The sequence below is a fragment of the Callithrix jacchus genome, chromosome 9 (genome assembly GCF_049354715.1).
Source record: "Callithrix jacchus isolate 240 chromosome 9, calJac240_pri, whole genome shotgun sequence".
NCBI classification, from domain to species: domain Eukaryota; kingdom Metazoa; phylum Chordata; class Mammalia; order Primates; family Cebidae; genus Callithrix; species Callithrix jacchus.
In genome coordinates, this window is record NC_133510.1 from 56,342,788 (window position 1) to 56,367,801 (window position 25,014).

The 25,014-nt window shown below is 39.6% G+C and overlaps 1 pseudogene; it reads left to right on the forward strand.

The window, feature by feature from the left end:
- The first annotated feature begins 23,907 nt into the window (after positions 1–23,907).
- Positions 23,908–24,493, forward strand: LOC108593283 (putative ribosome biogenesis protein RLP24 pseudogene; annotated as a pseudogene).
- Positions 24,494–25,014: the final 521 nt, after the last annotated feature.

Below are 25,014 nucleotides of genomic sequence, written 5' to 3' on the forward strand. Positions count from 1 at the left end.
CCTTCCTTCATCCCTTCCTTCCTCCCTTCCTGCTTTCCTCCCACCCCCCCCAAAAAAAAAATGATACCTTGTTCATACATTGACTTTTATGTCCCAGATATGGTCAATACATATTCATCATTGAGTTTGTTCTTCTGAGTTGCCTGTTCATATCTTTTGCCCAGCTTTTCATTATCATTTTTTATGTTTCTATTTGTTTATAGAAGCTGTTGTCTGCTCTGGGTTCTAATCTTCTTATTGTTACTTTTTCAGAGCAGCTTTTATTGAAAGCCAGCACCCTAGATACCTGATTGAAACTTAAATGAAGAGGGGAGCTCAGAGCTATGAGGTTTGGGTGTTCAAGTCACTGCATCTACTTCTCAGTTTATCCAAAGTAAATCAGGATCCCAAAGATTCCCCACACAAATTCTATCCATGAAGTTACAAATCATGCCTTTGGCAGTGTTTTTCAAAATTTGGTTCTCAATCAGTGGCCTCAGAATCACATAGATGCTTGTGAAAAATCCAGATTTCTGGGCAATGCCCCAGGTCTACCACATCAGCATTTCATGGAGTGGAACCTACTATGGTTAAAATTGGCATTTTAACTATCTATATTTACCACTCACCACTAAAATTTAAAATCACTATCCCAATTACAAGCCAGCAAGCTATACTAAGAGAGGAGGAAAGTGGGAGGTGGAATATTGTATCCCCTCTCTGATTTGCTCTTGGAAGGAAAAACAGAAGCAAAATAACAAAGAATCTGAAGCTGGAGGTATTTCAGAGGTCGCCTAACCCAGTGGTTCTCAAACCTGCCTGGCATCAGCATCGCTTGCAGAAATTTCCTTAGACCAACAAAGTCAGGATCCCTGGAGATCAGCTCAGACACCAGCGTTTGTAAAATGCTATGCTGTGTGTTATGTACCAGAGTCAAAAACTACTACCTAATTCAAACCCTTTACTTTATGGAAAAGGAAATGGGCCATGTGGGTTTCTGTCACTTGTCTTTTTATTTGTCTCACAGATTCTAGTTGACAGGAACTTAGGTGTTCTGACCAGCTATCCAGTGCTATCTCTAATATTTAACACTTTCTCCAGAAGGGCTAAAGTTGCTTGGAAAGGGTTAGTGCTGAGAATACTCACTCTCAGAGTGAAGTGTATTCACAATATGGATACATGTTCTTTCCTATAACTCAACTCTGTACTTAGTGTCAGAAGGAAAAGGCTTCCAAATCTCTGCCTATAACAATATTAGACAGGAAGCACAGCTATAATTACACAATAAGCTCTTTCCTTTGTCTATTCTTTTTCCTTGAGTGGTTTTAAGAGCCAAACATTCTATGCTTATACATTGGTCACTGATCAGGATCTGGATATTTGTAGTAATTTTATAGCCTCAAACTACTACATTTTCAGAGACAGGAAGTAACATAAAAAGTAACCAGGCATTACAATTTTCATTTATTCTTTGCTTTTTGTTTTCATTTTTTACTTTCCCGTGTGTGTGTGTGTGTGTGTGTGTGTGTGTGTGTGTGTGTCTTTAGACAGAGTTTGGCTCTTGTTCCCAAGGCTGGAGTGCAACGGTATGATCTCAGCTTACCACAACCTCCACCTCCCGGATTCAAGCGATTCTCCTGTTTCAGCCACCCAAGTAGTTGGGATTACAGGCGTGCACCACCATGCCTGGCTAATTTTGTATTTTTAGTAGAGATGGGGTTTCTCCATGTTGATCAGGCTGGTCTCGAATTCCGGACCTCAGGTGATCCGGAACACAGGCATGCACAACCACACCTGGCCTGTGTTCTTATAAGATTTCTTATTCAGATTACAAGATACCCTGAAACAGATCTTTAAAAAGCCCTCAACAGCAGAGGCACATAAGCCCAGGTTTGGGAAGTGGAGGTTTTCATTCTTATCCTTACTGTGCTCTAGTGGTGGGAGACAAGACAATTCAGTTACTCTCCTATCTTCTTGTCTATTCTGCAAGATGGATTGGGTAATCCATGCCCTGTTCATCTCACAGGATCATAGTGAGGTAAGATTTATCAAAGTATTTTATAAACGCAAGCATTGTAGAAGTATCATCTATGCTTTTTCATGATACACTTATGAGAGGGCAGATTTTGGTTTATGATGCATCCGTTGGAAGCTGCATCCAAAAGAATTTCCTAAAATTGTCTGCTTCAGGAGCTGTGCTAGGTCTCACCTATAAAGTTTCCCCAAAGACAGAACTGTAGAGACGCTGCACAAAACTGGGAAAAGAAAATTATTGAAGAATATACCAATAGTCAAAAAGTCTTTATTGATGCCTGCTAATTCCATACCTAAATAATTACCACTCTGCAATGGACTGAATGTCCCCACCAAAATGTGTATGTCGAAATCCTAACCCCCAAAGTGATAGTGTCAGTAGGTGAAGCTTTTGGGAAGTGATTAGGTCATGAGGGTAGAGCCCTCATGAATGGGATTAGTGCCCTTATAAATGAGACCCAAGAGAGCTTTCTCACAACTTCTTCTCTGTGAGGACACAGTGAGGAGACAGCCATTCAGAAACCAGAAAACAGACCCTTGCCAGCCAGCACCTTCGTGTTATACTTCCAAGCCCCCAGAACTGTCAGAAATGAGTTTTGTTTAAAATACACCCAGTCTATGGTAATTTGTTATAGCAGTCTGGCTGGGCTACAACGCACTCTTAAATTCCATACCTTTCCCCCTCGTCTTAACAGCCTACATTTTTGTTTCTGTAACTCTGCCTTGATATCTCATGTTTTAGCTTTTTCTTTAACCCTGCCCCATACACAACATGCGCAAAAATACTGTGCAAAAGGAAATTAGAACTCAAATCGAGACCTAAGATGATTATTTTTAAATTGTAAAGTGGATAACAAAATGACATTTATCAAATAGGGTATTATTCCTATATATGACAAGAACTCTTGTTAGATTTTTGTACATTGAGGGATAAAAGGGAAGCTTCTATCATACTTTTTCTGATTATGGAAGTAGTTTGAGTTTATAGAAAATGGGAAGAAACTGTGTAAAGAAGATAATATAATTCTTTTAATATCATTTATCCAGGGTTAATTGTGTTTAACATTTTAACATATTTCTTACAGATAACTTTCTATATAAACAGACATATTTAAAACGTATGTTTTAAAATTAGAATAAAATTGTATATATAGTATTAGATCTTCTTTTTTTAATTTAGCATTTTTATTATGATTATAGTTTTATACCCTTAATTATTATTCACAGTCATGATTTTAACTGTTTTTATCTTACTTCATTGTGTGGAGGAATTGTGATGTAATTTTTTATTCTCCAGTTGTTGGGCACATTAACATAATAACTGCCACTTATGGAACACTTAGTGCCTGTGATTGTGGTAATAACTTTAGTTACGTTATCTTTTTATTCTCACGGCTGGGCTGAATTATATGAATTATCCAGTATGTGACTGGTTTTGACTTACGAAAGTGGTAATTTCATATGATTCAACCTCATACACATTATTATTATACAGATACCAAGTTTTAGTGGTTAACTACCTGCCCAGATTGCACAGCATGTGGGGAAGCTGGGGTGTGAACCCACATCTGTGTGACTCCAAGACCTTAATCTTCACCACCACTATGTTATTTACAAGTTATGGAATTGGGATTGTTATAATTTTTTTTTTTTTTTGAGACAAAGTCTCGCTCTTGTTGCCCAGGCTGGAGTGCAATGGCACAATCTTGGCTCACTGCAACCTCCATCTCCTGGGTTCAAGCAGTTCTCCTGCCTTGGCCTCCCAAGTAGCTGGGATTACAGGTGCCCACCACTATGCCCAGCTAATTTTATTGTATTTTCAGTAGAGATGGGGTTTCACCATGTTGACCAGGCTGGTCTTAAACTCCTCACCTCAGGTGATCTGCCCGCCTCAGCCTCCCAAAGTGTTGCGATTATAGGTGTGAGCTACTGCACCAGGCTATTATAATTATTTTTTAAATAAATCCTCTCCCTTCTGTTTTTGTTAATGTACATCCTTCCAATTAAAATAATGTTGTTTTAACTTCCTTAAATATATAACACCATGATTATCAGAAAAATTTCTTCTTTTCGTGTTTGCTTATCTAATACTTCTGTCCTTTATTTGAAATCTACCCAAATTAAACAAATGAAATCACATCAAACTCTAACCACAAGAACATTGCAGAGAACTTTCCTTTAGGTTCAAGACACTCCCTCTTTATTCTTTTATTCTCTGATCTAACTCTTCAGATTATGCATGTGGGTCACTTCTGTTTACTATGATACTGCTATAGGATTGGACATAATTCCACACAGTCTTCTTATGTACAGCCAAGACCAGAGAAGTAGGGATAATGAAAAGTCAGTCATTAAGCATGTACTCTGGACCATTCATAATGCAAAGTACTTCACACATTATATTGCATTCTCACTCTAATCCCATGGAATAAAACTTACTATCCTCATTTTACTGATGAGAAACAGAAAATTAGATGTATCCATTTGCTTGCAAGTACATAGAAAGGGACAGAGCTAGGATTTTAATATGGGTCGAACTCCTGGGAAGATACTGATTTCATACAATAATATTGGACAGAAATATTTAATTCTCTCAGAAAACAGAAACCAAATCATGCATGTTGAGTTTCAATCATCTTCTAACCATATCTTAAATGTCCTGAATTGTTGCTTGGATGTTTGTCTCTCAGCATAGTAAAATGTCTTCTGCTTACCTCCACATTGTTCTGCTCAGGTTCCCCCATCTACCAGTTCTTTTGCTAGACTAAGTGTGTGACTTTAATTCACTGAGCCTTGATTTGCTCATCTACAAAATTAGATTGAATTCAGTTTTAAAACTCTACAAGTCTGTGTGTAAGAAGGAAGAAGACTCAGCATCCATTAGACAAAAGAAAACAGGATAACTACATCAGTAGTTTGTAAATTACAGCATTTTTCTTAACATTTTCTTCTATGCTAAACAGAAGCACAAATTCACTGAATATGATGTATTGCAGGATCATCTGTAAATACACAAGGTCAAGGTGAAGTGAAATGAAATTTGTAACACGGAACTGAAGAATATGCAATGTATCTATAAGGAAGCTACTGCACTACATCAGTTGTCACTGCTTTTGTTTTTGATTGGTGGATGGTGGGAGGGTTGTTTTTGTCGTTTTGTATCAAAGAACACTGGTTCTAGAAGAAGATAAACTTGAATTCTGAAATCAGATCCAGCCTGTTTTTTAATCTCATATGATCCCTGATATCCCATGGTGTTAAATACATTTTGAAAAAAAGCTCTGGCATCATCCATTTAATTAATCCACTTTTTTTTTCTGTAGCTATGGGAAAGTCAATTTTAAGTGGTATACTTTTTCCTAGTTCATAATTATTTTATTAGGCAGTTTGTGAATTGAATCAAAGTACAATGCTTTAAAGAAAATCCATTTATGTTGATAAGATTCCTATTCCTCTCTAAAATAACAAAATATTGTGATATCCAGGAAAATGAGCTTATCATCATATAGAAAAGGATGGGAGGAGAATAACAGTCTCCAATGTATATAAATATTCTCTCAGAACAGCCTTTAGCTACCTTCACAGTCAGAGCTACCACTTAAACCTTGAGAGCTATGAGGTGACCCTAACTAAAAAATAATGGAAAGGAGAGTTGAGGGAGATGGAAAATATAGTCTGATTGCATCTTAGGATAGCTAGAATATTGCCTCTTAAGTAGAAGAATACATGTTATAAAAGGGATGTAGCAGCTGATTGCTTGATCTCTTAACCTTCTGACATTTCATTTTAGAAAAATAAAATTTATGTGACATGTGCAAGGCTCAGCTAACAGAGTAGTAATGGCTTGGAAAAAATGAAAACTGTGGAGGATTCATTGGGCAGAAAGTAACAGAATAAAAGAGAAGCCAAATACAGCATCATTGTAAAGGAGCAGTTTTTATTTTCTTTAATTTTTTTTATTGCATTTTAGGTGTGGGGGTACATGTGAAGAACATGCAAGATAGTTGCATAGGTACACATGTGGCAGTGTGATTTGCTGCCTTCCTCCCCTTCACCTATATCTGGCATTTCTACCCATGCTATCTCTCCCCAACCCCCCCCCCTCTGCTGTCCCTCCCCTATTCCCCCCAACAGACCCCAGTGTGTAGTGGTCCTCTCCCTGTGTCCATGATGTTCTCATTGTTCAACATCCACCTATGAGTGAGAACATGTGGTATTTCATTTTCTGTTCTCGTGTCAGTTTCCTGAGAATGATGTTCTCCAGGGTCATCCATGTCCCTACAAAGGACATGAACTCATCATTTTCTATTGCTGCATAATATTCCATGGTGTATATGTACCACATTTTCCCTGTCCAGTCTATCATTGATGGGCATTTGGGTTGATTCCAGGTCTTTGCTATTGTAAACAGTGCTGCAATGAACATTCATGTGCATGTGTCCTTATAGTAGAACGATTTATAATCCTTTGGATATATACCCAGTAATGGGATTGCTGGGTCAAATGGAATTTTTATTTCTAGGTCCTTGAGGACTCGCCACACTGTCTTCCACAATGGTTGAACTAATTTACACTCCCACAAGCAGTGGAAAAGTGTTCCTATTTCTCCACATCCTCTCCAGCATCTTTTGTCTCCATATTTTTTAATGATTGCCATTCTAACTGGTGTGAGATGGTATCTCAAGGTAGTTTTGATTTGCATTTCTCTAATGACCAGTGATGATGAGCATTTTTTTTATATGTTTGTTGGCCTCATGTATGTCTTCTTTTGTAAAGTGTCTGTTCATATCCTTTGCCCACTTTTGAATGGGCTTGTTTATTTTTTTCTTATAAATCTGTTTTAGTTCTTTGTAAATTCTGGATATCAGCCCTATGTCAGTTGGGAAACTTCAAAAAAATTTTTCCCATTCTGTTGGTTGCCAATTCACTCTAAAGACTGTTTCTTTTGCCGTGCAGAAGCTGTGAAGTTTGATTAGGTCCCATTTGTCTATTTTGGCTTTTGTTACCAATGCTTTTGGTGTTTTGGTCATGAAGTCCTTGCCTACTCCTATGTCCTGAATGGTTTGCCTAGATTTTCTTCTAAGGTTTTTATGATGCCGGGCTTATGTTTAAGTCTTTAATCCATCTGGAGTTAATTTTAGTGTAAGGTGTCAGGAAGGGCTCCAGTTTCTGCTTTCTGCACATAACTAGCCAGTTTTTCCAACACCATTTATTAAACAGGGAATCCTTTCCCCATTGCTTGTTTTTGTCAGGTTTATCAAAGATTGTATGGTTCTGGATATGTTGTCTTGCCTCGGATGCCTCTGTTCTGTTCCATTGGTCTATATCTCTGTTTTGGTACCGGTACCAGTACCATGCTGGATTATTGTAGCCTTGTAGTATAGTTTGAAGTCTGGTAGTGTGATGCCTCCCACTGTGTTCTTTTTACTTAGAATTGACTTGGCTATGCAGGCTTTCTTTTGGTTCCATATGAAGTTTAAGGTGGTTTTTTCCAGTTCTGTGAAGAAGGTCATTGGCAGCTTGATGGGGATAGCATTGAATCTGTAAATTACTTTGGGCAGTATGGCCATTTTCATGTCCTGGATATCCTTGTTAATTTTCTGTCTCATTGATCTGTCTAATATTGACACTGGAGTGTTAAAGTCTCCCACTATTATTGTGTGGGAGTCTAAGTCTCTTTGTAAGTCATTAAGAAATTGCCTTATGTATCTGGGTGCTCCTGTATTGGATCCATATAAATTTAGGATCGTTAGCTCTTCTTCTTGTATTGATCCTTTTACCATTATGTAATGTCCTTCTTTGTCTCTTTTGATCTTTGTTGCTTTAAAGACTATTTTATCAGACCCAAGAATTGCAACTCCTGCATTTTTTTGCTCTCCATTTGCTTGGTAAATCTTCCTCCATCCCTTTATTTTGAGCCTTTGTGTATCCTTGCCTGTGAGATGGGTTTCCTGGATACAGCACACCGATGGGTTTTGGCTTTTTATCCAATTTGCCAGTCTGTGTCTTTTGATTGGTGCATTTAGCCCATTTACATTTACAGTTAATATTGTTATATGTGAATTTGATACTGCCATTTTGATTCTAGCTGGCTGTTTTGCTAGTTAGTTGATGCTGATTCTTCATTTTGTTGATGCTCTTTAGCATTTGGTATGTTTTTGGAATGGCTGGTACTGGTTGTTCCTTTCTATGTGTAGTGCCTCTTTCAGGAGCTCTTGTAAAGCAGGCCTGGTCGTGATAAAATCTGAGTACATGCTTGTTCACAAAGGATTTTATTTTTCCTTCACTTATGAATCTTAGTTTGGCTGGATATGAAACTCTGGGTTGAAAGTTCTTTTCTTTAAGGATGTTGAATATTAGCCCCCACTCTCTTCTGGCTTGTAGGGTTTCCGCAAAGAGATCTGCTGTGAGTCTGATGGGCTTCCTGTGGGTAACCCGACCTTTCTCTCTGGCTGCCCTTAGCATTTTCTCCTTCATTTCAACCCTGGTGAATCTGAAAATTATGTGCCTTGGGTTTGCTCTTCTTGAGGAATATCTTTGTGGTGTTCTCTGTATTTCCTGGACTTGAATATTGGCCTGTCTTGCTAGGTTGGGGAAGTTTTCCTGGATAATATCCTGAAGAGTATTTTCCAGCTTGGATTCATTCTCTTCGTCACATTCAGGTACAACTATCAAACGTAGATTAGGTCTCTTCACATAGTCCCATATTTCTTGGAGATTTTGTTCATTCCTTTTTGTGCTCTTTTCTCTATTCTTACTTTCTCATTATATTTCATTGAGTTGATCTTCGACCTCTGATATCCTTTCTTCTGCTTGGTCAATTCGGCTGTTGAAACTTGTGCATGCTTCGTGAAGTTCTCATGTTGTGTTTTTCAGCTCCATCAATTCACTTATATTCCTCTCTAAGTTGTCCATTCTCGTTAGCATTTCATCAAATCTTTTTTCAACGTTCTTAGTTTCTTTGCATTGGGTTAGAACATGTTCTTTTAATTCACAGAAGTTTCTCATTACCCACCTTCTGAAGTCTGATTCTGTCATTTCATCACAATCATTCTCCATCCAGCCTCATTCTCTTGTTGGTGAGGAGTTGTGATCCCTTGTAGGAGGAGAGGTGTTCTGGTTTCGGGTGTTTTCCTCGTTTTTGCACTGGTTTCTTCCCATCTTTGTGGATTTATCCACCTGTCATCTGTGTAGTTGCTGATTTTCAGATTGGGTCTCTGTGTAGATGTCCAGATTGTTGATGATGAAGTTATTTCTGTTTCTTAGTTTTCCTTCTAACAGTCTGGCCCCTCTGTTGTATGACTGCTGAGGTCTACTCCAGGCCCTGTTTGTCTGGGGCTCACCTGCAGCAGCTGCAGAACAGTAAGGGTTGCTACCAGTTTGTTCTTCTGCTATCTTTGTCCCAGAATGATGGCCACTAAATGTCAGTCTAATCAGTCCTTTGTGAGGTGACTCTTTGGATATATGGGGGTCAGAGAGCTGCTTGAGGAGACAGTCTGTCCTTTATAGGAGCTCAAGTCCTTAGCTGTGAGCTCCACTGTTCATTCAGAGCTGCTAGGCAGATATATTTAAGGCTGCTGCAGCAGAACTCATAAACCCCCTTTTTTCCCCAGTTGCCCTGTCCTGGGGAGTTAGGGCTTTATTTATGAGTATCTGTTGTACTGCTGCCTTTTTTTTTCAGGGCTGCCCTGCCCAGCGAGGAGGCAGCCTAGTCACTGTCTGCCTGCAGAGGCTTTGCTGAGGTGCTGAGGGTTCTGCCCTGCTGCCCTGTGAACTTTTCTGCCGTCCTGTTTATATGGGTGTGGTTAGAACTGCCTCAGCAATAGTGGCCCACCTCTGTAATGACGGACTCACTCTGTTATGGTGGGTTGCCTCAGCAACAGCAGGCTGCCTCAGCAATAGCGAACTACCTCTGTCGGGGTGCAGTGCCTTGGTAATGGTGGATGCCCCTCCCCCACTGAGCTACACCATCCTGGGTTCAGCTCTGCTTGCCTTGAAACTCTCAACCCCGAGCATTTCCAATTGCTGTTTTTTTCTGTTGTTTGTTTTTGTGGGGTGGGACCCACCGAGCCTGATCACCTGGCTCCCTGTCTCAGGGCCTTTTTTTTTTAAGTTGCACAGTTGACTCTCTCCCAAGTGTTCCAGTCACCTGCTGAAAGTGTGCCGGGATCTGTGTGATTTCCCGTGCAGCGACCCACTGTGCTGGCTGAAACAAAGGAACTTCCCGGGAATGTCCTGGCCTGGCTCCCTGTTTCAGACCCATTTAATCAGATGAATGGGTGAATATGCCTTCTCAGAACTCCAATTGCCAGCTTAAAAGGGTAACTAGACCAGTGTATTTTGGACGGAGAAGTGCCACGCTGGGGCACCGGCAAAACAGCTGGGCTGGCCAAAACAGCTGCACTGGCGACCCATGGGGCTGGGAATCTCCTGGTCTGTGGGCATTAAAGGTCCATCTGGAAGTGCAGCATCCACTCACTCTCTGCGCTTTCACTAGGAGCTGCAATCCTGAGCTGCTGCTAAAGGGCCATCCAAGGAACAGTTTTTAAAAGAATATGATTCAAAGGTCTTCTTGGCATAAAGGATGTGTTAAATTCCCCTGTACAGTCATTACATCAAGCTGCAAACCAAAAACCTTTCTTGTTGAATGAGAATATTCATGTTTCATCTGTGGTTAATCAGTATAGTCAGCATCTGACCAAAAAATATAGAAATGTTTTTATGAATGAGAAAGAAATAGGAAGAAGTATCCTTGGAAAACCAATATGATAGAGGAGAATATGTGTGTTTCCGAACAGCATCTGAGGGCTAAAGGAAAGACACAGCTTATGAACCATAAGGGCTGCCATCTATAATGAGGGGCTTCAGGGAAACCAGGCTTTTTGCTTGGGTGGTAATGCTGGTTATTTCTGTGATAGAGTTCATTCAAGCAGAACGAAAGGACCCTCATTTAGGAACTTACGTGTATCTCATTAAAGGTAAGTGATAATGAAAAAAGTGAAAACATTTGCATTTGAGCCATTTTAGGACAGGCTAAGATTACAACCTGAAAGGCAAAATGAGTGTGAGTTATATGACTGATATAGCACCTAAAGGAGCATCCCAGGTCAAAACTCCAGGGAAGCAAAAAGCTCTTGTAAGGAATCAGAGGGCTTTCCATGGACCCTTCGTATGAACTGTCTGCTTCATGAGAAGCAGTATGGTCCAGTGTAAAGGGTTTCTCCTTGAGAGTCACACAGACCTGGGTTTGCATTCTGGTTCGGACATATTTGCTGCTTAACTTCCTCATCTGTAAAATGGGGATAATATACTTATTCCTCAGGGTGGTTATGTTAACTAAGGTAGTAACCATGGACAAAGTACCTAACGTGTAGTAGATGCCCATGAATTTACATCGTCTCATCAGTAATGATGCTGATCGTCATTTCAAGGCCATTTAACTTTTCACAAATACAAGCAGGCTATCATTTCTGACTCAGACTTTTATCCTGTGCTGCACTCTGTGCTGGAAATCCTAGAAAGGTAGAGGTAGGAAAGAAAAAGAAACTTAGTCACTAACCTCCACTCCAAAGAACCGTGGTTAGAAATATCCTTTAAAAACGAATATTTCCCTTTTTAAGAACAGAGGTTCTTAAATTGGGTCTTTCTAGGCAGGTGAGTGCCTTGTAAAGAACTATTACTTTTCTTCTTAGTCACTACTTCTTAACCTTTCTTCATTATCGCCTCTACCTCCCACCAGCCTTTTAGACATTTTTTTACTAATCATCACTCTCATAATATTTTAATACACTAGATAGACTGCATATCTTTGCTCATGTATAAAGAATAAGGTATTTTTTTGCCTCCCAGTTTTATCAACCAAGTTTCACCCCACTGGGGATGAGATTCACATAGTTGAGAATACATGCTCAGTTTCTTCTGTCCCCAACCACCCCTGCTCTCACCATCATGGCCCAAGCCAGGATTTGCCTACGTTGAGCTTTCACTATAAGTCAGGGGTGCTGACACCAGTGAATCTGTCATGTGACAAAAAATAAAAAGAGGAAGATAGGAGAAAAGTCAAGTGGAATTTCAGAAATAAGGTTTTACAGACAGACACAAGCCAAAGGGAATGAAATCACCAGTTATGACAGAAGACTGAATCACTGCTTAGAATTATCAAACCCCAAAACTTAATTCATGCCTACCCTTACAGAAACATAGTTCAGATTGGAAAGGAAATGGGATCTTAACCAATACTGTTCCAGTGTTTTCCTGACATCTTTCTTTTTAATATGCATGCGCCCATGTGCATGCATTGTAAAACAAGTGTAAATTAGATATTAGTTGATATTTCCCTCTAACAAATGGTTTTGGATACTTCTAGTATCTTCTACATTGTTAGATACTTGCTCAGCAATGTGCTCCATTCAATCTAATCTCCAGATGCGATGTTTTCATTGCTCTTCAAGCTTACTAATTTCTTATTACTTGCTTAATCTCTAAAACTGATTATTGAGGAAATGCCATAATAAGCAAACCCTTCTATGTGATAAATTTGCACTTGACATTTTACCAAGAAAATTTACTGTCTGTATGTATGTTTGGAAATCTTATTACATCATGGCACAGTTAAAAAAAATCTCGTCATAGGTAGTTAGTGTGCACATATACTGTTTTCCCTAATGAGGTGATTTAAAAGTACCTTCCCAGATCAAACTTTGAGAAAGTTATTTGTAGATTGATTCTTTTTGGTTGCTATGATATGTTGGATTAGGCATGATTTTCTCTTCATGTTGGCATTTTAACTTGAATTAAATTCTTTGCTGAGTTTTTCTAATAACAGTGTTGTGAGGAATTAATTTGAGGAACAATGACAGTGTAGATTCAGTCAATGCAAGCTATATCCTTAGGCCAATAAGTAACAGGATTTTCTGTACCTTCAAAGGCTGAGAGAATCCTAAACCAGGAACCTAGGATTTCATGGTTAAGCAGGATTAAGTTAACTGCCCTGAACTTTTTGAAGCATGACGTTCTCAGTTTGATTTCTTAGCCCTTTGGACTAGAGTAGGTGTATGGTATATCCCTTGTCAAGTCTGGGCTTCACTGGGCCTTAAGCAATGACTGATGAAGGATCAAAGATAGTTCTAATTTGAGCTGTAAAAAAATGAAAAGAAAAAGGGGCGTGGAAATCAGTACTCACAACACTGGTGGAGATCAAAATTGCTACTCATTGTTTTTCTTTTTTTTTAAATTGTACTTTAGGTTCTGGGGTACATGTGCAGATCATGCAGGATTGTTGCATAGGTACACACATGGCAAGGTGGTTTTCTGCCTTCATCCTCCCATCACCTATATCTGGTTTTTCTCCCCTCATTATCCCTCCCCACTCCTCACTGTCCCTCCTCTAGCCCCTCCCAACAACTGACTGCAGTGTGTCATGCTCCCCTCCCTGTGTCCACGTGTTCTAATTGTTCAACACCCATTCAGTGTTTGGTTTTCTGTTCTTGTGTCCGTTTGCTTAGAATGATGGTTTCCAGATTCATCCATGTCCCTGGAAAGGACATGAGCTCATCCTTTTTTATGGCTATGTAGTATTCCATGGTGATTATGTGCCACATTTTCTTTATCCAGTCTACAAGGAAAAGGTGGCAGTATTTATCAAGAAACTAAGGGAGTATACCCTATAACCCAAAAAATGAATGTCTACAAATTTATCCTAAAGAACTGACAATGAAGAGGCCTGAAGATTTACAGTAAGGATAATAGTTGCAAGATTATTTATAATTTGTGTTTTTTTTTTGAGACAGTCTCACTTGTCACCCAGGCTGGAGTCAATGGCGCATCTTGGTTCACTGCAACCTCCGCCTTCTGGGTTCAAGTGGTTCTTCTGCAACAGCCTCCGAAGTAGCTGGGCCTACAGGTACATGCCACCATGCCTGGCTAATTTTTGTATTTTTAGTAGAGATGGGGTTTCACCATATTGGCCAGGCTGGTCTCAAACTCCTGACCTCATGATCTTCCCGCCTCTGCCTCCCACAGTACTAGGATTACAGGTATGAGCCACTGTGCCTTACCTATAATTTTTTTAATGTAAGCCCATAACTGCCTCACTGTGGGGAAATGAATAAATAAACAATGGCAGATCTAAATATTTCCATATAAAAACAGGTAACAAAACTAAGATATCAATTATAAGTGAAATATGCCAGTCACAAAAACACAAAGGCCATATGAGACCACTTACATGAAGTACCTAGAATCATCAAAATCACAGATAAAGAAGTATAATGGTGATTGCTAGGGGCTAGAGAGACTGCAGAGCAGAGAGTTGTTGTCCAATGGGTACAGAGTTTTAGTTTTGCAAGATGAAAAGAGTTTTTGGAGATGTGTGCAGAACAATGTAAATGTACTTAACACTACTGAGATGCACCCTTAAAATGGTTAAGATGGTACATTTTCTGTTATGCATGTTTTGCCACATTAAAATTTTTTAATCTTAATAACTATATTTTGAAGGTGATATTTTGAGTAGTTTTAATTTTCTTCATTTGTCTAAGCTTTCTAAATATTTTCTGGAAACCATGTATTTTGTTTGTAATAAGTGGGGGGTCTAGTTATATGAAAAAAATACTCATTCCTTCTTTAGTTGATAATTTAATAGCTGATAGCTTTGTGTGATCAAAGAAGGAGATGTGGTTATTGTCCCTGTGGAATATATTTTCTTTACCTGGGTAAAGAATGTTCTCGCTGCCATATACCCCCATACTTATCTACAGAAGATTATACACACCCTTCAAGACCCAAGTTGAGCCCACCTTCCCTAAGAAATATTCCCATATGACCTCAATGAGAATTTATTCTCATTTTCAAAGCACTTGTGGTAATAGCAATAATAATAACACCTGGAGAGAGATCCAAGATGGCCATCTAGCAGCAGTTCAGTGTTGCAGCTCCCAGTGAAGGTGCAGGGAGTGAGTGGACACCAGACTTTCAGATGAATTTTTATTGCTTACGGACCAGTAGATTCCCAGCAGAGGAGCCCCACAAGTCACCAGCGTGACTCTTTCAGCTGGCACGGCTGTTTTGCCGGTGTGCCGGCGCAGTGGTTCTCAGTGTGGAGTGTGTGGGACTGTGTGCCCTTTTGGTTGCGTTTGGAGCTCCAAGAAGGCAGAGTCACCCATTCAGCTGATTGGGAGGGGGACTGAAGCCAGGAGCCAGACCAAGAGATTCCCGAGCAGAAAAGCGCCATGAATCTCAGCACCACTGTTTCAACCGGCACGGTTACCACACAGGAAATTGCATAGATCCCAGAGCCTTTTTGGCAGGCGACTGGTACACCTGGGAGAGAATTGACTGTTCAATTGGGAAAAGAAAAAAAGGGGGCTCCTAGGCAGGGAGCCAGGTGATCGGGCTCGGCTGGTCCCAGCCCCACAAAAAAACAGCAATTGGAAACACTGATGGTTGAAAGTTTCACTGCAAGCACAGCTGAACCCAGGAAGGTCCAGCTCTGTGGGGGAGGTGTGTCCACTGAAGGAAAACAAAGAAACATAAATAACATCACCACCAACAAATTGGACATCCACTCAGAGACCCAATCTGAAAGTCGGCCATTACAAAGACAACAGATGGGTAAATCCACAAAGATGGGAATAAACCAGCATAAAAAGGCTGAAAACCCAAAATCAGAATGCCTCTCCTCCTTCAGGGGATTGTAGCTCCTCATCAGCAAGGGAACAAAGTCTGATGGAGAAGGACTGTGATGAATTGTCAGAATCAGGCTTCAGAAGGTGGATAATAAGAAACTTCTGTGAGCTAAAAGAACATGTTCTAACCCAATGCAAGGAAACTAAGAACCTTGAAAAAAGGTTTGACGAAATGCTAATGAGAATAGACAATTTAGAGAGGAATATAAGTGAATTAATGTAGCTGAAAAACACAACATGAGAACCCTGTGAAGTATGCACAAGTTTTAACAGTGGAATTGATCAAGCAGAAGAAAGGATATCAGAGGTTGAAGACCAGCTCAATGAAATAAAATGAGAAAACAAGATTAGAGAAAAAGGATAAAAAGGAATGAGCAAAGTCTCCAAGAAATATGGAACTATTTGAAAAGACCCAATCTATGTTTGATAGGTGTACCTGAATGTAACAAAGAGAATAAATCCAAGCTAAAAAATACTCTTCAGGATATTATTCAGGAAAACTTTTGCAATCTAGCAAGGCAGGACAATATTCAACTCCAGGTAATACAGAGAACACCACAAAGATATTCCTCAAGAAGAGAAACCCCAAGACACATAATTCTCAGATCCACCAGGGTTGAAATGAAGGAGAAAATGCTAAGGGCAGCCAGAGAGAAAGGTCAGGTTACCCACAAAGGGAAGCCTGTCAGACTCACAGCAGATCTCTCAGCAGAAACCCCACAAGCCAGAAGAGAGTGGGGACCAATATTTAACATCCTTAAAGAAAAGAACTTTTAACCCAGAATTTCACATCCAGCCAAACTGAGCTTCACAAGTGAAGGAAAAATAAAATCTTTTGTGAACAGGCAAGTACTTAGAGATTTCATCACCACCAGGCCTGCTTTACAAGAGCTTCTGAAAGAAGCACTACACATAGAAAGGAACAACCAGTATCAGCCTTTCCAAAAATATACCAGAAAGTAAAGAGCATCAACATAATGAAGTATTTACATCAACTAATGGCAAAACAGCCAGCTAGCGTCAAATGGCAGTATTAAACTCACATATATTATTATTAATCCTAAATTTAAATTGACTAAATCCCCCAATCAAAAGACACAGACAGGCAAATTAAAAAAAAAACAAAACCCATTGTTGTGCTGTATCCAGGAAACCCATCTCACATGCAAGGATACACAAAGACTCAAAACAAAGGGATGGAGGAAGATTTACCAACCAAATGGAGAGCAAAAATAAATAAATAGGGAAGATGGAGCTGTAGGACCAACTCAGGATTGCAGCTCCCAGTCAATCTGCAGAGGGTGAGTGGACACCACATTTTCATACGAATCTTTATTGTCCACAGACTAGGAGATTCCCAGGTGTAAGAGCCCCACAGGCCGTGCAGCAGTTTGGGCTGGTGCGACTGTTTGGGCAAGCGCGGCTGTTTGGGCCAAGGCCACGGCACAGCAACACTCCGTGCAAAATGCGCTGGTTTGGTTGCCCTGTTAAACCAGCAATTGGAGATTTCGGAAGGCAGATTAGCACATTCATCTGATTAAACGAGACTTAAACAGAAAGCCAGCCCAGGAGATTCCCGGGCAGCAACGTGGTTTGAGCCGGCACAGTGGGTCGCTGCACAGGAAATCACACAGATCCCGGTGCCCTTGCAGCAGGCGACTGCAACACCTGGGAAAGAGTTAACTGCTCAACTTAAAAAACAAAAAAAAGGGCTCTGAGGCAGGGAGCCAGGTGATCAGGCTCGGTGGGTCCCACCCCCACAAAAACAAACAAAACAGCAAGTGGAAACACTCAGGGTTGAGAGTTTCACGGCAAGCACAGTGGAACCCAGGACAGTGCAACTCGGAGGGGGAGGGGCGTCCACCATTACCGAGGCACTCGACCCCTACGGAGCTACACTGCCGTTGCTGACGCAGCCTGCCATTGCCAGGGCTAGCCGCAATAACAGAGAGAGTCCGCCCTACAGAGTTGAGCACACTCATATAAACAGGACTACAGGGAATTACACACAGCAGCAGGGCAGAGCCCACAGCAACAGGGTGGAGCCCACAGCAGCTCAGCATAGCCACTGTAGGCAAGCAGTGATTAGACTGCCCCCTTGCTGGGCAAGACAGTGCAATGGATACTCATAAATGGAGCTCTAACTCCCCAGGACAGAGCACCTGAAGAAAAAAAAGGGGGCTTTATGAGTTCTGCTGCAGCAGACATAAATGTAACTGCCTAGCAGCCCTAAATGAACAACGGAGCTCACAGCTCAGCACTTGAGCTCCTATTAAGTACAGATAGTCTCCTCAAGCAGCTTCCTGACCCCTGTATATCCAAAGAGTCACCTCACAAAGGACTGATCAGACTGACATTTGGCGGGCATCATTCAGGGACAAAGATAGCAGAAGAAGAATCTGGTAGCAACCCTCACAGTTCCACAGCTGCTACAGGAGTTCCCCAGGCAAGCAGGGCCTGGAGTGGACCTCAGCAGTCCTACAGCAGTGGGGCCAGACTGTTAGAAGGAAAACTAAGAAAGAGAAATACCTCATCATCAACAATCTGGACATCCACTCAGAGACCCAATCTGAAAATCAGCAACCACTCAGACAACAGGTGGATAAATCCACAAAGATGGGAAGAAACCAGTGTGAAAATGAGGAAAACACCCAAAACCAGAACACCTTGCCTCCTACAAAGGACCAAAACTCCTCACCAGCAAGGGAACAAAGCTGAACGGAGAATCAGTGTGATGAAATGATGGAATTAGACTTAAGAAGGTGGGTAATGAGAAACTTCTGTGAGCTAAAAGAACATGTTCTAAATCAATGCAAAGAAACGAAGAACACTGAAAAAAGATTTGAGGAAACGATAAGAAGAATGGACAACTTAGAGAGGAATATGAGTGAACTGAAGGGGCTGAAAAACACAACACGAGAACTTCGTGAAGCATGTACAAGTTTCAACAGCCGAATTGACCAAGCAGAAGAAAGGATATTAGAAGTCAAAGAGCAACTCAATGAAATAAAACAAGCCAAGATTAGAGAAAAAAGCGCAAAAAGGAATGAACAAAGTCTCCAAGAAATGTGGGACTGTGTGAAGAGACCTAATCTACATTTCATAGGTGTACCTGAATGTGATGAGAAGAATGAATCCAAGCTGGAAAATACTCTTCAGGATAATATCCAGGAAAATTTCCCCAACCTAGCAAGACAGGCCAATATTCAAGTCCAGGAAATACAGAGAACACCACAAAGATATTCCTCAAGAAGAGCAACCCCAAGGCACATAATTGTCAGATTCACCAGGGTTGAAATGAAGGAGAAAATGCTAAGGGCAGCCAGAGATAAAGGTCGGGTCACCCACAAAGGGAAGCCCATCAGACTCACAGAAGATCTCTCGGCAGAAACCCTACAAGCCAGAAGAGAGTGGGAGCCAATATTCAACATCCTTAAAGAAAAGAACTTTCAACCCAAAATTGCATATCCAGCCAAACTGAGCTTCATAAGTGAAGGAAAAATAAAATCCTTTGCAAACAAGCAAAGAGATTTTTGTCACCATCAGGCCTGCTTTACAAGAGCTCCTAAAAGAGGCACTACACATAGAAAGGAACAGCCAGTACCAGCCATTCCAAAAACATACCAAATGCTAAAGAGCATCAACAAAATGAAGAATATGCATCAACTAACAAGCAAAACAGCCAGCTAGAATCAAGATGGCAGTATCAAATTCCCACATAACAATATTAACCCTAAATGTAAATGGGCAAAATGTACCAATCAAAAGACACAGACTCGCAAATTGGATAAAGAGCCAAAACCCATCAGTGTGCTGTATCCAGGAAACCCATCTCACAGGCAAGGATACACAACAGCTCAAAATAAAGGGATGGAGGAAGATTTACCAAACAAATGGAGAGCAAAAAAAGCAGGAGTTCCAATTCTCATCTCCGATAAAATAGTCTTTAAAGCAACAAAGATCAAAAGAGACAAAGAAGGACATTACATAATGGTAAAAGGATCAATACAACAAGAAGAGCTAATGATCCTAAATATATATGGACCAAATACAGGAGCACTGAGATATATAAGGCAAGTTCTTAACGACTTATAAAGAGACTTAGACTCCCACACAATAATAGTGGGAGACTTTAACACTCCACTGTCAATATTAGACAGATCAACCAGACAGAAAATTAACAAGGATGTCCAGGACTTGAACTCAGACCTGGAACAAGCAAACCAGATTGACATTTACAGAACTCTCCAACCCAAATCCACAGAATATACATTCTTCTCAGCACCACATCACACCTACTCTAAATTGACCACATAATTGGAGGTGAAGCACTCCTCAGCAAATGCAAAACAACTGAAATCATAACAGTCTCTCAGACCATAGTGCAATCAAGTTAGAACTCAGAATTCAGAAACTAACTCAGAACCACAGAGCTTCATGGCAACTGAACAACTGGCTCTTGAATGTTGATTGGATAAACAATGAAATGAAGGCAGAAATAAAGAAGTTCTTCAAAACCAACGAGAATGAAGACACAACATACCAGAATCTCTGGGACACATTTAAAGCAGTCTCTAGAGGAAAATATATAGCAATAAGTGCCCATATGAGAAGAGTGGAGAGATCCAAAATTGACACCCTATTGTCAAAATTGAAAGAGCTAGAGGAGCAAGATCAAAAAAACTCAAAACCCAGCAGAAGACAAGAAATAACTAAGATCAGAGCAGAACTGAATGAGATAAAGACATGAAAAAGCCTTCAAAAAATCAATAAACCCAAGAGCTGGTTTTTTGAAAAGTTCAACAAAATAGACAGACCAATAGCCAGACTGATAAAAAAGAAAAGAGAGAATAATAAAATAGATCCAATAAAAAACATAACTCACCATATAAACAGAACCAAAAACAAAAACCAAATGATTATTTCAATTGATGCAGAGAAGGCCTTTGACAAAATTCAACAGCCCTTTATGCTAAAAACCCTCAATAAACTCGGAATTGATGGAACATATCTCAAAATAATAAAAGCTATTTACAACAAACCAACAGCCAATATCATACTGAATGGGCAAAAACTGGAAGCATTCCCTTTGAAATCTGGCACTTGACAAGGATGCCCTCTCTCACCACTCCTATTCAATATAGTACTGAAAGTTCTAGCCAAAGCAATCAGGCAAGAAAAAGAAGTAAAGGGTATTCAAATAGGAAAGGAGGAAGCCAAATTGTCTATATTTGCAGACAACATGATAGTATACCTAGAAGACCCCATTATCTCAGCCCAAAAACTCTTGAAACTGTTAAGCAACTTCAGCAAAGTCTCAGGATATAAAATCAATGTGCAAAAATCACAAGCATTCCTATACACCAATAACAGCCTTAAAGAAAGCCAAATCAAGAATGAACTGCCATTCACAATTTCTACAAAGAGAATAAAATACCTAGAAATAAGACCTACAAGGAACGTAAGGGACCTCTTCAAGGAAAACTACAAACCACTGCTCAATGAAATAAGAGAGGACACAAACAGATGGAGAAACATTTCATGTTCATGGTTAGGAAGAATCAATATTGTGAAAATGGCCATACTGCCCAAAGTAATTTACAGAATCAATGCTATCCCCATCAAGCTACTATTGACTTTCTTCACAGAACTGGAAAAAACCACCTTAAACTTCATATGGAACCAAAAGAAAGCCCTCATAGCCAAGTCAATTTTAAGCAAAAAGAACACAGCGGGAGGCATCGCACTACCAGACTTCAAACTATACTACAAGGCTACAATAATCAAAACAGCATGGTACTGGTACCAAAACAGAGATATAGACCAATGGAACAGAACAGAGGCATTGGAGTCAACACAGCATATCTACAACCATACAATCTTTGATAAACCTGACAAAAACAAGCAATGAGGAAAGAATTCCCTGTTTAATGAATGGTGTTGGGAAAACTGACTAGCCATGTGCAGAAAGCAGAAACTGGACCCCTTCCTGACACCTTACACTAAAATTAACTCCAGATGGATTAAAGACTTAAACATAAGATCCAGCACCATAAAAACCCTAGAAGAAAATCTAGGCAAACCATTCAGGACATAGGAGTAGGCAAGGACTTCATGACCAAAACATCAAAAGCATTGGCAACAAAAGCCAAAATAGACAAATGGGACCTAATCAAACTCCACAGCTTCTGCACGGCAAAAGAAACAGTCACTAGAGTGAATCGGCAACGAACAGAATGGGAAAAAATTTTTGCAGTTTACCCATTTGACAAAGGGCTGATATCCAGAATTTACAAAGAACTAAAACAGATTTACAAGAAAAAAATAAGCCCATTCAAAAATGGGCAAAGGATATGAACAGACACTTTACAAAAGAAGATATACATGAGGCCAACAAACATGAAAAAATGCTCATCATCGCTGGTCATTAGATAGATGCAAATCAAAACCACATTGAGATACCACCTCACTCCAGTTAGAATGGAGATCATTAAAAAATCTGGAGACAACAGATGCTGGAGAGGATGTGGAGAAATAGGAACACTTTACACTGCTGGTGGGAGTGTAAATTAGTTCAACCATTGTGGAAGACAGTGTGGCGATTCCTCAAGGACCTAGAAATAGAAATTCCATTTGATCCAGCAATCCCATTACTGGGTATATATCCAAAAAACTATAAATCGGTCTACTATAAGGACACATGTACATGAATGTTCATTGCAGCACTGTTTACAATAGCAAAGACCTGGAACCAACCCAAATGCCCATCGATGATAGACTGGACTGGGAAAATGTGGCACATATACACCATGGAATATTATGCAGCAATCAAAAATGATGAGTTCATGTCTTTTGTAGGGACATGGATGAACCTGGAGAACATCATTCTCAGCAAACTGACACAAGAACAGAGAATGAAATACCGCATATTCTCACTCATAGGCGGGTGATGAACAATGAGAATACATGGACACAGGGAAGGGAGCACTACACACTGGGAACTTTTGGGGGGAATAGGGACAGTGGGAGAGGGGAGCTGGGGAGGGATAGCATGGGGAGAAATGCCAATGTGGGTGAAGGGGAGGAAGGCAGCAAAACACACTGCACGTGTGTACCTATGCAACTATCTTGCATGTTCTGCACATGTATCCCAAAACCTAAAAGGCAATAAAAATAAATAAATAAATAAAAAGCAGGAGTTGCAATTCTCACCTCTGATTAAATAGACTTTAAAGCAACAAAGATCAAAAGAGGCAAAGAAGGACATTACATAATAGTAAAAGGATCAATGCAACAAGAAGAGTTAACGATCCTAAGTATATACACACCCAATACAGGAGCACTGAGATATATAAGACAAGTTCTTAATGACTTATAAAGAGACTTAGACTCCCACACAATAATAGTGGGAAACTTTAACATCACATTGTCAATATTAGACAGATCAATGAGACAGAAAGTTAACAAGGCTATCTAGGACTTGAACTCAGACCTTGAACAAGTAAACTTAATAAACATTTACAGAACTCTCCACCCCAAATACACAGAACATACATTCTTATCAGTACCACATCACACTTACTCTAAAAGTGACCACATAATTGGAAGTAAATCACTCCTCAGCAATTGCATAGCATTTCACAAGTTTAAATGAAATCTTGGTTGGCTGCTTGTTTGTTATTTTTCTCCCTTATTCCTTCCTGTCTCCATTGTTAAGTACAATTATTGCCATAAAAGAGGTTTTCAATACCCAATTTTAGACTGCATTCTAGCCTGGGCAATAAAGCAACACTCCCGTTCTCTCTCCCTCTTTCTCTTTTTTTATTCTTTCTTTCTTTATTTTTTTTCTTTCTTTAAAAAAAAAGACTTATACTATTTCCACCAACATATAGCAACACAAAGAACAAAACCATTTTAATTTCTGACATTGTATTATGCAAGAAACTAGGTCAGCTAGACAAGAACACTTGAATGTTGCTTTACACAGAAAATTAAAATCATGATGTATATAGGATTTTTTAATATCACCACTCTACAAAAAAAAAGAGTAAGACTCCCATTCTCTCTCCCTCTTTCTCTTCCTCTTCCTCTTTCTTTCTCTCTTTTATTCCCTTTTTAATTCTTTTTTTTTCTTTTTTTCTTTCTTTAAAAAAATAATAATAACACCTAATCTTATTTAGGTATAACAAGCACTGTAACAAGCACCAAGATGAGCACATCATTTTGTCTTTTAAAAAAATCACACATTCTCCTCTCAAGCTCGGTGTTGGTGTTTGGTTGGTGGGGCTCCACACAGGTTCGACATGTGTATGGAGGAGGGTTATTTCTATTGGGACCCATCTACCCTGGCCACAGCATGATATTCATCCACAGCGATTGCCAGGCATTCATATTTTGTAAATCTAAATGTCATTAAAACTTCAAAAAAGAAGCACAATCCTTGCAAGGTCAGGTGGACCAAAGCTTTCCAGAAAGCAGCTGGTAAAAAGCTTACAGTGGATGATTCATTTAAATATGGAAATTGTAGAAATGAACCTGTCAAATACCAGAGAGAGCTGTGAAATAAAACTACTGATGCAATAAAGACAGTTGAAGAGATCAAACAGAAACACCGAACTAACTTTACAATGAACAGATTGAAGAAAATTAAAGATACAGAAAGTTCAGGATATACCAAAGAAGTCAAGCAAAACATCCATCTTACCAGAGCCCCTCTTGCAGGCAAAGGAAAGCAGTTGGAAGAAAAAATCATACAGCAAATAGAACAAGATGTTGATGTAGAAGATGCTCCTTAAAAATCTCACTGCAACCATTTCTATATGTACATTTGAAAATGTCCTTTGGAGAATGGGAACTGCTAAATTATTGTTTTATTTTTTTACAGAGGTCACTTAAATGAACAGTGATTAAAATATATATTTTCTACATTACCGTCTACAAAAACATCAGCTATAAATGTTAGCTTGCATCTATGGTAAATCTTCACTGATAGATGTCATTATGTAAATCATGAAAATTCTGTTTGTAACTCTAGAAGTGAAATGTGGACATAAAATGGTCATACCATTTGGATAATGTCACAAGGCAGCATTTATATAGTAATGACAAAAAGTCATGCCTAGTGATATATAAAATAAAATATTCTTTGCAGTAAAATATTCCATTTATTAATGTTACAGAATCAGGAAACAACAAGGAACCAACAATTGTATGACAGAGTTGAATGTCTTTTATTTTGACTTCAGTATTTTCTGTTTTGATTTATTAGCGTCTTAGAAGAGCATAATGGCATCATTTGATGGAGCCTAATTATACT